Genomic DNA, 14005 nt, shown 5'->3' on the forward strand with positions numbered 1-14005 from the left:
TTCTTGCACATGAAACCACCCACTAAATATTGGCCATGATTATGATTCTCATATTTGGAAGAATACAGGTATAAGTTAGAAACTCTTAGCTGAAGAAAAGAAACTTACCAGTTATCCATACATAAATGCCTTCTCCAACTTACAACTTGTAACCTCCAGAGATTTATGCCCAGTTATAATCTCCTCTGAAAACCACCACCTTTTTGTGCATCCAAGTATGGTATATTATCCAAGAAACTTCCCCTCCCTTTCCATAAATCTAGAATTCTTATGCTATCTATTTTTTCAAAAATGCCGGGGCAGAGATCCAAATAAAAGCAACTCAGAACTCATACAGTTCTACTTTTATGAGAATGGGTACAAAGTTCTAACTGATGTAACTAACATGTTGAATTTATAAATATTGAGTCCAGATGCTCAGCTGAAAAAGCTTTTGTAGATGAGAATAGGAATTTAAACACTCTGAGAACACTGTGTTAAGAGAAAAACTTCAGCCAAATTAAGCAATGAACAATTTGCGAATCGAACAGCCCCCAGAATCACAGCAGATTCAGAGAGACTCCAGCACAGCCCCACATGGTGGAAGATTTATAGACAAAAAAGGGAAGTGACCTACAGAAATCAGAAGTGAGGTACAGAAATAACTGGATTGGTTACAGCTCAGTGTTTGCCTTATTTGAACACAGTTTGAACACTCGACAGTGTTTGAGCTGCTGAAGTATGGCTGCTGGGATTGGCCAAGACTCAGCCACTGTGACAGGTGCACTCTCCCAAGTTAGGTTCTCAATTTTGTCTACCTATTATATTAACTTAGGTTGCAGTTACTCCACAAGGACTCAAATAGAAAAGTACAGAGTCCTTCTCAGGCCATATTTAGTTGGGTTTAACAGTTGTATCTTTGGGAAAGTTTGGTCTCAGTCCAACAGTTGACATACAAGTTGCCCTGGGAACACAACCTCTCCATAAATTGATCAGTTACTGAAACTCCACAAAATAAGACAAATCCATTTACATTTTAAACTAAATAGAGGAATGTAATGGGGATGCATCTTTTTTCTGTATCTTTTTTTTTTAAGCAGACTTTATTTGCTTAGAGCAGTTTTAGCTTTCGCAACTAAATTGAGCAGAAATTACAGTGTTCCCATATAGTGGCTGTTGCTACACTTGCACAGCCTCCTCTGTAATCAACATCCCACACCAGAGTGATATATTAGTTACATTCAATGAATCTGTATTGACATCATTATTACTCAAAAGTCCATAGTTTATATAGCAGGGTTTTCTATTGGTGGTGTACATTCTATGATTTTTTAAGAAAATTCTATGGATACATAGTAGTGGTATTTTTTTTTTTTTTTTGGAAACAGAGTTTCACTCTTGTTACCCAGGCTGGAGTGCAATGGTGTGATCTCGGCTCACCGCAACCTCCGCCTCCTGGGATCAGGCAATTCTCCTGCCTCAGCCTCCTGAGTAGTTGGGATTACAGGCATGTGCCGCTGTGCCCAGCTAATTTTTTGCATTTTTAGTAGAGATGGGGTTTCACCATGTTGACCAGGATGGTCTCGATCTCTTGACCTCGTGATTCACCTGCCTCGGCCTCCCAAAGTGCTGGGATTACAGGCGTGAGCCACCGCACCCGGCCGTGTAGTGGTATATTTTTATGGGTTTTGGCAAATGTGTGACATGATTACCATTAGAGTATCATACAGTATAACCTCTTTGCCTTAAAAATCCTCTATACTCCATGTATTTACCCTCCTTTCCACCTAATCTTAGGCAATCACTGATTTTTTTTTAACTGTTGCCATAGCTTTGCATTTTCTAGAATGTCTTGTAGTTGGAATAATACTGCATGTAGCCTCTTCAGATTGGCATCTTTAACTTAGTAAAATGCTTCTAAACTTCCTCCATGTCTTTTCATGGTTTGACAGCTCATTTCATCTGAGTGTTGAATAATATGCCATTGTTAAATTGTATTATCAGTTTATCTGTCTAGTCACCTAATAAAGGACATCAGGCTTGTTTTCAAAAATTAAAATTATATTAAACTGAATTATAAGAATTATAAAAATTAAACTGAAATTTATAGAAATTTAGAGTTTATGGAAATTAAAGCTACTATAAACATCTATGTGTAAGTTTTTTTGTGGGCATAAGTTTACAGTTTATTTGGATAAATACCAAGGAGCGCAATTACTGAAATGTGTGGTAAGAAAGTGCTAAACTGTTTTCCACAGTGGTTGTACCATGTTCCATTCCCATCAGCAATGAGTGGGAGTTCCTGTTGCTCCATATCCTTGCCAGCATTTGATGGTGTCAGTGTTTTGTATTTTGGCCATTCTAATAGGTGAGTAGTGGGATGTCACTGTTGTTTTAATATGCAACTTTCTAATGACATATGATGTTGAGCACTTTTTCATATGCTTACTTGCCTTCTGTATCTTTTTTATGAAGTGTCTCTGTTGAGGCCTTTTGCCCATTCTTAACTCAGTGGTTCTTTCTTTATTGTTTAAGAGTTCTTTGTCTATTTTGGATAACAGTCCTTTGTTAGATGTGAATTTTGCAAATGTTTTCTTCTTGTCTGTGGCTTATCTTCTAATTCTTTTAATAGCACATTTTGCAGAGCAGAAGTTTTCAGTTTTAATGAAATTCAGCTTGTCAATTCTTTCTTTCATGGATTGTGTCTCTGGTATTATATATTAAAAGTCATTACCAAATCAAAGGTCATTTAAATCTTCCCCTATGTTATCTTTTTGTAGTTTTGCATTTTATATTTACATCTATCATTCATTTCGAAATAATTTTTGTGGAGCATGTTAAGTCTGTGTCTAGAGTCCCTTTTAAAATTATTTTGCATGTAGATGTCATGTTTCTCCAGCACTATTTGTTGATAGACTATCTTTTCTCTATTGTACTGCCTGTTTCCTTGTCAAAGATCAGTTGACATTTGTGTGGGCTTATTTCTTGTCTCGAACTGGTCTCTATATTGTGTTCCATTAAATTATGTCTTTTTTATTTTATTTTTTATAAACAGAGTGTCACTGTCTTGTCCAGGTTGGAGTACAGTGGTGATCATAACTCACTGCAGCCTCAAACTATTGGGCTTAAGCTATACTCCTACCTCAGCCTCCTGAATTGCTGAGACTAAACTTGCAAGCCACCATACATGGCTAATTTTTAACTTTTGTGTAGAGACAGAGTCTCACTATCTTGCCAGGCTGGTCTCAAACTCTTCAGCTCAAACAATCCTCCTGCCTCAGTCTCACAAAGTGTTGGGGTTATAGGCATGAGCCACTGTACCAGGCTATTTTTTTTTCCTTTTTGCATAGCATACTGTCTTGATTACTCTAACTTTATACTAAGTCTTGAAGTCAAGTAGTCCCAACTTTGTTCTCCTTCAATATTGTGTTGGCTATTCTGGGTCTTTTGCTTCTTCATATAAACTTTATAATTAGTTTTTTGATATCCACAAAATAATTTGCTGAGATTTTGATTGGGATTATGTTGAATCTAGAGACCAAGTTGGGAAAAATCATATTGAGTCTTTCTATTAATGAACATGGAATATCTCTTCATTTAGTTATTTGATTTCCTTCATCAGTTTTGTCATTTTCTTCATATAGATGAACACATTTTGTTAGATTTATACTTAAATGCTTCATGGTATTGTTTATTAATGTAGATGATATATTTTTAGTTTAAAATTCCACTTGTTCCTTGCTTATATATAGGAAACAGTTTGATATTTGTGTATTTACCTGTATTCTGCAACCTTGCTATAATCACTTAATAGTTCCAAGAAGTTTTTATGTTGTTCCAAGAGATTTTTTTGTTGTTGATTCTGTGGGAGTTTCTTTCTTTCCTTTCTGGTTTTTGACTCCTGATTTTATTATTCAATTTCTTTCTTTTTTTTTTTTTTTTTTTTTTTTCATTTAAAGCAGTCTTCTCTGGTTGGAAACCCTCACCTCCTAAGACCAGAGTCAGTTGGAGCTGGCTGTTGATGGAAGCGTATGGATTGGGGAACTGGGATGCGGGCAGGGAGACCCCCGCTCTGCTAGTGGTCCCAGGTAGAGAAGAATAACTGCACTTCACAGAGCCTGGGGTACAGTGGGAAGGGGATGAGGTGGCAGCAGCAATCTGGGGAGATGGGCCCCACCAACTCTGCAGCTTTCTTTTCTTCTAATGTTTCCCCACTGGTGGTGGTCTCTGCAGTCTTGGAGGCTTTTGTTTTTTTCTTTTTCTGGGTTTTTCAACTTGAAGAACTCTGTAGGAGGGCCTTTAGCTCTGCATCCTGGACCTCTATTTCAGACTTGCAGAGGTCAGGCTCAAAGGGATCACTGGTTATCAGCATGGAACCATTGGGCATGAGCAGAACTGTAAATTTGAACTGGGCAACAAATTCACCCTTTTTCTCACAGAGAACATCAAATGGTTGCAGCAGTCCATGCTTGGTACACTCCACCACACCCATCCAAGCCTACTTCTCATCTTCAAATGCTCTTAAAGTAAACGGCACAGCATCAAAATGCCTTTCCACGTCACTGAACAAGGTATATGAAGTTTGCATTTGTAGTCTGCGTAATTTAGTGGGGTCTCTTTGTAAATAGTAGTTCTCTGTCCTTCATCCTTGGCCTTATCCTCTCCTGTGCTGATAAAAACATAATATTCAGCTTTTTCATGATCCTTCTTCTGCTGATCTGTGGGGTTCTGGATAAAGGTTTTCTCACCATTGATGACATGCTGCTTCAATTGGTGTGACAGCATACCTTCTATTGGCATGCAGTTAAATGAATGAGCAACTTTGTCCCAGGCTTCTGTGTGTTCTGGTTTCTAGTTTTGGCCAGGCACAAAGGTGAGCTGCCTTAATAACATCTGCTTTCTGCCCTGTTATTTGGATCCCCTGAGCTACATCCACCACAAAAGCATGAGCTACATTAGCGATGAAGCCATCCACTTGGATCCCAAGGTCAATTTTTCCCAGAGCACCTTCCTTGAGAATGTAGTCTTTGTCACTCTTCAAAGGAGAGAATTGACACACAATTACTGAAATTCTGGTGGGAAAAGCAATTACTGTCTCCATTTCCTTTTTTTCTTGAAATTTTTCTCTGTTTCTGCCCTTATAATGGCATCACCTTCCTCACACAGGCTCAGTACCTGAACTGAATGCTTCCACTAAGGACCAAAGTACCCAATCAGCAATGCCACCCCTGCATCTGATACTTGGTCATGACCAGGTCCTTGGCGATAGTTTGTTCCTGCTGCTTGTCCTTGCACAATATCTTCCTACAACCACCACTGCAGCCTCATTTTCCCTGAGCCACCTCTTCTGTCTCCCATCCCAGCAGCAGGCTGTGGTCAGAGCACCTTTGATCTTCGAGGAGGAGGCGAGCAAAGGTGAAAGTAAGCAAGAGAATAGGCAGGCAGGCAGGCAAGGGTGAGAAGATGTGGGGGGTTCCTATGTATGGGGATATATTTTAATATCAATGTTTATATTTTAGAGTCTGTTAGGAAATTTTTGTATTTGTTAAGCCTATTATTCTCCCTATTATGCATAATGTATTATTGAATCAGCATTAGTAACCTGATAATTTTTTTTTGTTGTTTTTGGGAAATTTGGGTTAAGGAGAAAGCAACAATTTGTTGAAAATATATCTTTAACACCTTTCTAACTATTGCTAATACCCATTCTTAACAACATGAAAGCCATTATTGACCACTGATCAGGAAACTGCATCTAAGTATGGTACGTCACAGTATTATTTTGTTTTCATTGTATTTATTTTTATGGTTACCAAACATTTATGGCAAATGGTATTGATTTCTTACTTATGGTACTGATTTAAACTTTATATTTTAAATAATTATGTTGCAGGACATTTCCTTAGTTCAACTAAAGATGGGACAAGAGTCTGTCCCATGGACATGAAAATTTAGGCTCCCAGACAGTTTAAAGGGTGAGTAAAGCAGGATTTTATTAGGTAAAAGTGGGGAAAAAAAGAGGGAGAAACAGGAATTCTCCCGAGGCCACGTCCCTCCACTACAGCACTTCTTGCTAGGCCTTTGGAATCCCAGATTTCACACAGGAAGAGGAGGGGCCAGACTCCTCCCACTGCAAAGGGCGTGAACTTCTTGAGGCTCCACCTCAGTTGGCAGGCTGATTGGAGTTTCTCTAGGGACCCTCTCCCACCTGGCTATCTCAATTGTTTTTAGGTATAAATAGCCAGTTGATACAAAGAAAAATATATAAATTAAAAGATCAGAGATTATATGTGATCTGGCAAAGGTCATGAAAAATACCATCACTGAACTAACCTTTGGAATAAATTAGTCTAACCAAATTACAAAGGTAAGATAATTTTTAAAGGTGCTTAACAGTTTAATTTGCCTAGATCATATAAAGACTGGAAAAGATTGCTGGTCAGTAAGATCTAATCACTTTAAAACTGAGGAATATATTATATTTGCATGTGCAAACTTGTGGCTAGCATAATGCCAGAATTCAGTAACCATTTGTGGAATAAATGAGCAGATGAACAGATTCTGCATTCTCATCTTCTTTCTGACATCAAGTCTCAATTTCAAAAATGTCTTCTTTGTCTACCAAGTACCTAGATACCTGGTTGTCACAATGCCTCAAAAAACTCATCTGTACTTTGTAGTTCAAAATTATATTTCATCCTCTCATGGGCAAAGCTTCCTATTGTTTTGAGATTGATATTAAAATTATGAGATTGTAAAGCCATTCGTACTAAGTTGTGGGACTGACATGTCTAATTGCCACAAAATGGATGTCATTTTAATTGACACCTTTCTGAATCCAAAGTAATGCCTAATTGACAAAATGCATTAATAACACTCATCTTAAGACTAGGGACATTTTAGATGTAATGTTTATATACTGCACAAAAAAGTAGACCTATATCATCCACTCATTCACTGGTTTTTCAAGTTCTTGTCAGTGCAAAAGAATTAGGAGAATTGCTAGCAATCTTTGTAACACTGGCTGGCTAGGTTTTAGTAATAAATGCACCTAAGAAACTTTCTTAAACTGCAGATTCCTGGGCCTTAACTTCCAGGTATTTGCTTTTCATTATCATGACCAAGTAAGTTTCAATGACCTACCCAGGGTCATGTAGATAGTTTGCTATCAGCGGGAACTAACTTTCCTAGCTCACACTATAGACTTCTTTCTATTATAGAGAACTACAGTGATTGAAAACAGCTCTAAAACTTTCATTTAATCACTGAATTCTTAGTTTTTAAGAAAAGGAGACAAGTTACTAAGATACTTTAGGGAGATATTTTTGAAAAGGGCTTGACATTTTATGTTTATATATTTTGCTGGCATGGTTAATAGGAAAGCATTTTACCCAGCACACGCTTACGTTTCTTTAGTTGGTTATCCATAGAATATGTTTCATAGGTGTGAATACTTAAGTGCCTTACTCATCATTTTTACATAGCATCTACCTGTCTATAATGGATTCTAACAATTGATTGAATAATTAAATTAATACAAATAATAATTAATGTTTACTGAGCTTTGATTACATGCTGGTACTATTCTAAACCCATATACATGTTTTATATGATAAAAACCACAAGAGGTAGAGAATGTTATTATAAATGAATTAGTGACTAGAATAAATGAAGGAACGATAAAGAGATAAATATAAGCAATTCAGTCACTATTTTGGATTTAATAACCACAGTTTACTGGAAACGACATCAAACATTTTAAATGCACAAGAGAATTTTTGTGAAACACGTTGCTAGCGAGAGGCTTCACAAATAAATACTTGTTCAATTGTGATGAAAACACAAACCAATACAGCAGCTCAGAAAATGAAATATAGTCTACAAAACAATAACTAATCTAAGGTCGTTCAAAAAAGAAGACCTAATTAATAACTCAGATTATGTGATTACGAACTTTCAAAGGCATCTGGGTTTGCCAATTTGTGTGTCTCTAAAATGAACTAATGACATTTAAACATCATATCTTTCATCTCAAAAAGCAGTATTTGCTTTAGCAGAATAAATTCATTAATAATGTCAAAATCAATTCATACTATTAGATATATCCTCCATCAAGAGCTGGAGTTTTCAAGTATTTCTAATTATAGTGTGGTTCTAGTGAACACGTTATCAGCAATTTGTCTACCTGTAGGGAAATTCTCAAGACATATTAAACTTCATAGTGTATACAGTTCTTACAGTTTCTCATTTGATAGACTCATAGCCTCACATTTGTTGTAAAAAGAGTGGTTATTTACTCGGTTTTAGCTTGTGACTTATATTTGAAGTTTTCACATCCTTGTTGATACTAGTAATTTTCTGTATGTGCTAGAAATAATGACTGTGTTTATGACACATTTAATATTTTTATTTTGTGCTCTCTCTCTCTAATGGGGGTCACAAAGTATTTAAACATGAGAAATTTGTAGTCACTCGGCTATCTACGAGCAAACCAGAATGCATAGAATTTTAGTGTGAGACCCTAATAAGTAAGGATTTCTTGTTCCTAATGCCAGATACAGGTATTGAAGACAATTTGATGGAATAAATTGAGTCCTCCTTAACAGAAAGACTTCTGGAGCAAGGTTTAACATATTATGGCTATATAAAATCAAGAAGGAAATGTTTCAAATTGCTAATCTATTATGCATGCAATACCTTATATTCTATAACTCAATGGCAGCAGACCAGAGTCCTGCCAACCTCTGCAGAATTCAGTCATACTGCTCCCCATGGAATGAAGTCTAGAACAAATCTACCAATCCTGATATGTCTGTGCTAATGAGATCTACTTGGTGAAATGCTTGTTCATTAAAAACCTAAGAACAGAAATAATGGGATACATGGGAATTGAAGTTCCAAAATGTCTCAACACTAATAAATAACAGTCAAATCATATTTAATAAGTAGCCACCTGTATTCAGATCGTTTAACCATCATGTAGCTAGGGGTCCTGCAGTAAATAAATTCTGTCCACCTCACTTCTAGGACATAAAATCCAGACAATGCCTTAATTAGATAGTGACTGGGGAATAGGAGGTGACAGTCAGTAATGGATTCACAGCAAAGGCAAGCATTTTGCTATATTTCCAATACAGTTGCTATACACAAATTAACGCCAAACTCAAATCAGATAAATATTCATTTTCTTTCTTTTTTTAACTTATGCAAACTTTTATTTTCAAGGACGAAGGAGGTTTTTATCAAGACTACACAGAAATCACCAAAAAGAAAAAAACCCATATTTTCCCAGGGAAATTTGAAAGCCCCCAGCCCCATTCTATAAATGTATTTCATTAGAAATGACCCCTTATTAGATTCCTCAGGGGAATAATAGATTATGCCAAAAAATAAAATGGTGTTTACTTTATCATTCAGTAACTACCTGGAGAAAGGAAAGAGTAAAAACGAGGGAAGACAAAGTAAGTTTAATGGATGTCTTGGAGGCATCAGGTATTTTCACACTTAATATTTTATTAACTAGTTATACCAGGTATTATGATGATGATCACCACCACTTAAAATAAAAGGCGAAAAGAGGGTCAAAGAAGATAATGAATTTGCATATAGTCATGGGCCATAATTCATTTATTTAAATAAATATTTAATGAGTAGTTATTACGTACCAAGTGTTATTCAAAAGACACAACAGTGATTTACAAAGTTCTGACACTGTTAAAATAAAAATCTAATAACAGTAAAGGTAATTTGCAGATTGTAGTAAATGCAGTATAACAAGTAAAGATGGTGTTGTTCATAAACAGAGTGGGGAGTAGGAAAGTCTCTTAAGTTGGATGGGCAGGCTAGGTTGTTTTAAGGAGGAACTGTTTGAGCAAAGATAAGGATGTGTAGGAATAGATTATCTGGAAAGCTCTGGTATTAGCGTTCTGAGATGAACAATAAATGCAAAGTCTGAGAGACTGGAGGTTCTTTGCTGTGTATGAGGAACAGAAAGGCTGATCTTGTAGGAGTCAGTGAGTTTAGGGGGCATTAGTTAAGGTAAGTTTGAATAAATAGGCTGCGTCCAGCTTTTGTGGGACCTTGTAGAAATATTAATTAGGTAGTTGAATTTCATTTTAAATGTATCATGAAGCCACTGATTTTTTTGTTAATTTATTTTTAGGTTACAACAAAACAATAGCCATATCCATCAGTGGCAATAATTCTCCAATGTGCAGTATCCAGAATAGATAAAGCTACATAAGTTCAAAGTAGATTAATGGTTATCTGGGGTGAAAGGCTTGGGGAAAAATGAAGACTGACTGCTAATGTCTATAGGGTTTCCTTTTCGGAGTGATAAATGTTCTAAAACTGTTGTTTTAAAGTGTTGTTTACATAACTGCTAATATGCTAAAAACTACTTAATCATATACCCTTAAATGGGTGGTTTTTGTGGTATGTGAATTTTATCTCAATATTGCTGTTATATAAATATACACATATATAAATATAACATATACATATATATACATACATATATAGAAAGAAGGAAAAAGGGAGTGAGATAGATTATTAAATTGTATTTAAAAATATACTAAATCAGGAAGTATATAAAGTTAGATGAAATGAAGATACAAATACCAATTAAATTAGATTTTGATAATTTAAGGATGCATGTTTGAATCTTGAATGTAACCATTGGAAGGAAAATAGTATACAATTTCTAGGTTAATGTACAGAGAAAATGAAATAATTAAAATAATCAAGTAACAATAAGACAGAAATCTTTTTTAAGAAAACATAAGACTAATGAAAAGCAAACAATAAAGTACATATTTATAAGCAACTAAATCTGTAATATGTTAATGTGAGTGAACTAAATTCTCTAATTATAAGACATATTATCAGACACAAAAGTCCAATTCTATGATGCTTAAAAATGACACAACTAAAATATGAAAATACTGGGAGGTGGAAAGTAAAATGATGAAAAAATTACCATGCAATTATTTGTCACAAGAAATATGATATATCTGTGTTAACATGGGACAAAGCACACAATCAATAAAACTATGAATACAAAATATCCTTTATAGTTACTAGCTCAACTCATCTATCACATACAGATATCCTAAATTTGAATTTGTCTAATAACACCACCTCAAAATGTATGAAACAAATATGACAATATTATAAGGAGAAATAGACAAATATTCCCTCCAAATAGAGTTTTACATACCACTCTCAGTAAGTGATAAAAAGCAAATAAAAACTAAAATAAAAAAATTGAAGCACATAATTAATAATCTCGATCTACCTGACATATGTTGATTACTACAACCATATACTAGAGCATATATTTTATTCAAGTACTCATGAAACATTCATAAAAATTGACCATATGCTGGAATATAAAGTAAGTCTCAATTTCAAAATATTTAAATCATACACAGTATGTTTCAGTCACATTGCAATTTAGCTAGAAATCCATATCAAACAGGTAAGTAAAAAATCTACAAGCTTAGGAACCATATTTCGAAATTTCTAAATAACACATGGAGCAAAAAAGGAATCACAATGGATGTTAGAAACTACTTTAATCATAACTAATATACAATATAGCAATATTTATTGGATAAATCTAAAACTTTGCTGAGAGAAAAACATATAGACCTAAATACATAGATTAGACAAAGTAGGTAAATAAATAGCTCAATAATCAATAGGAAGCATGCATTCTGGGAATTTAGAAGAATAGGTTGATTAAAACCAGAGAAATAGAAAAAATAATGTAATAACTTTAAGAATAGAATTAGTGGAAAAAATATGATGGGCTCCACAAAGCCATCAGTGAGTCCTTTGAAAAAAAAGTTGGTAAACTTAGTGTGATAAAGTTCTAGAAAATAAAAGTCACACACTCACCTCCTTCCGGCTCTCCCCCACCAAACACAAACAGTACCAGAAAGGTATGAGAGAACACTACATATTTTTATGAAAGTAAAAAGACAATATTATGAACAACTTTATAACAATAATTTGACAATTTAAGTAAGGGGGGCAAATATTAGGAAAAAAGGACATAAGAAGACAGAAAAATCTAAGTAATCTTATGTGTGGTAGACACAGAGATATGCTGTTCAGATTCTGTTTCAAGGAAGGGCTTGTCTTGTCTTCTGAGTGTGCAATGAATGAGTACCTATCAGCTTTTAGTCACTTTGGATATTACTATAGTTGCAGAAAGCCACTTTGCAACTCTGGAGAGCCATATTCAGCAACCTATTAAGTAGAGTTTTTTTTGTCCATTTTATTTCATTAAAAAATATTGAGACAAAATTCACAAAACAGATTTAGCAATTTTTTTTAAATTTTTTATTGGATTTTAGGTTTTGGGGTACATGAGCAGAGCATGCAAGACAGTTGCGCAGGAACACACATGGCAGTGTGCTTTTCTTTCCTTCTCCCCTTCAAGGGATAGCCTGGGGAGAGATGCAATTTTTTTTTTTTTGAGACATGCTCTTGCTCTGCCAGTCAGGCTGGAGTGCAGTGGTATGATTGTAGCTCACTGTAACCTAGAACTCCTGGGCTCGCATGATCCTACTGCTTCGGCTTCCCGAGTAGCTAGGACTACAGGTGCACTAATTTTTATAATGTTTACTTTTGTAGAAAAAAAGGTATTGCCATGTTGCCCAAGCTAGTCTAGAACTCCTGGTCTCAAGCCATCCTCCCTCCTTGACCTCCCAAAGTGTCAAGGTTCATCCACACTGTAGCATGGATCATTATTTCATTACTATTGAAGAATATTTCACGGTGTGTATATACTACAATTTGTTTATCATTTAATCTACTGATAGACATTTGGGCTGTTTTACCTTTTGGCTATTGTAAATTGTGCTGCTACAAATTTGTGTGTGTATTTAAGCAGGGATTTGTTTAAATACTTGTTTTGAATTCTTGTGTAGAATCACTGGATTCCATGTAGATAGTTTTTCTCTGTTTAACCTTTTCGTGAATTTCCAAACTGTGTTCCACATAGGCTGAGCCATTTTACATTCCTACCAGCAATACACAACTGTTCCAATCCTGCACATCACTGCCAACACTTATTTTCCAGTTTTTTGATTCTGCCATTCTAGTGAGCATGAAATACTATTTCATTGTGGGTTTGATTCACATTTTCCTAATGACTAATGATGCTGAGTATCTTTTCCTGGGCTTCTTGGCCATTTGTATATCTTTACTGGAAAATTGTCAATTCAATCCCTTTGCCCATTTTTGAAATTGGACTGTTTGTGATTTTTATTGTTGAGTTTTAAGAGTCCTTTATATCTCTGGATAGTAGACTCTTATCAGATACATAATTTGCAAATATTTTTCTCCATTTCTATAGTTTATTTTTCCCCTTTCTGGATTATGGCCTTTGAAGAATAAAACTTTTTAATTTGATGAGGTCCAAATTATCTACTCTTATTGCTGTTTTTGCTTGAGATTTTTGCATAATATCTAAGAATCCATTGCCATATTCAAGGTCATGAAGATTTATACCTGCCATGAATTAGCCAGTCCTTTAAGTCCTACTCCTAACAGGAGAGACATAATGGTGCTTTAGGTCTCTGGATATTAATATCTGCTCAGACCCTGCATCCAAAAATATTTGAACTGCTTGAATAATCCCCTTTTGTCAGGGAACAGATACCTGAGAAAGTCAATGTAGGTCTGAGTATTTAGGGCACTGAAGATTTTATTTTCAGAAACCCGTGAAAGAATTAAACATCTAAAATTTGACAATTACAAAGTATTCTCGAGGATGTGGGGAAATAGAATGTCATACCTTCTGGTAAGAGTGTAAATTAGTAAAATTATTGTTTGGCAATCTGGCAATGTATAGTAAAACTATATTTCTTTTAAGAACTTTGTAATTTAACCAAGAATTATTTGTATATATGGGAATGAGATAGGGGACACTGTTTATTTTTTCCATATGCAGCTGTCCCAATAGAATATGTGTGAATACCTTACTCTCCCTATTGAAGTTTTATCTCCTCTTTCA

The 14005-nt window shown here is 35.1% G+C and overlaps 1 pseudogene; it reads right to left on the reverse strand.

The window, feature by feature from the left end:
* Window positions 1–4054: 4054 nt before the first annotated feature.
* LOC100404095 (proliferation-associated protein 2G4 pseudogene) overlaps window positions 4055–14005 on the reverse strand; it is a 29309-nt pseudogene continuing 19358 nt past the window's right edge.

This window comes from Callithrix jacchus, chromosome 13 (assembly GCF_049354715.1).
Source record: "Callithrix jacchus isolate 240 chromosome 13, calJac240_pri, whole genome shotgun sequence".
Lineage (NCBI taxonomy): Eukaryota > Metazoa > Chordata > Mammalia > Primates > Cebidae > Callithrix > Callithrix jacchus.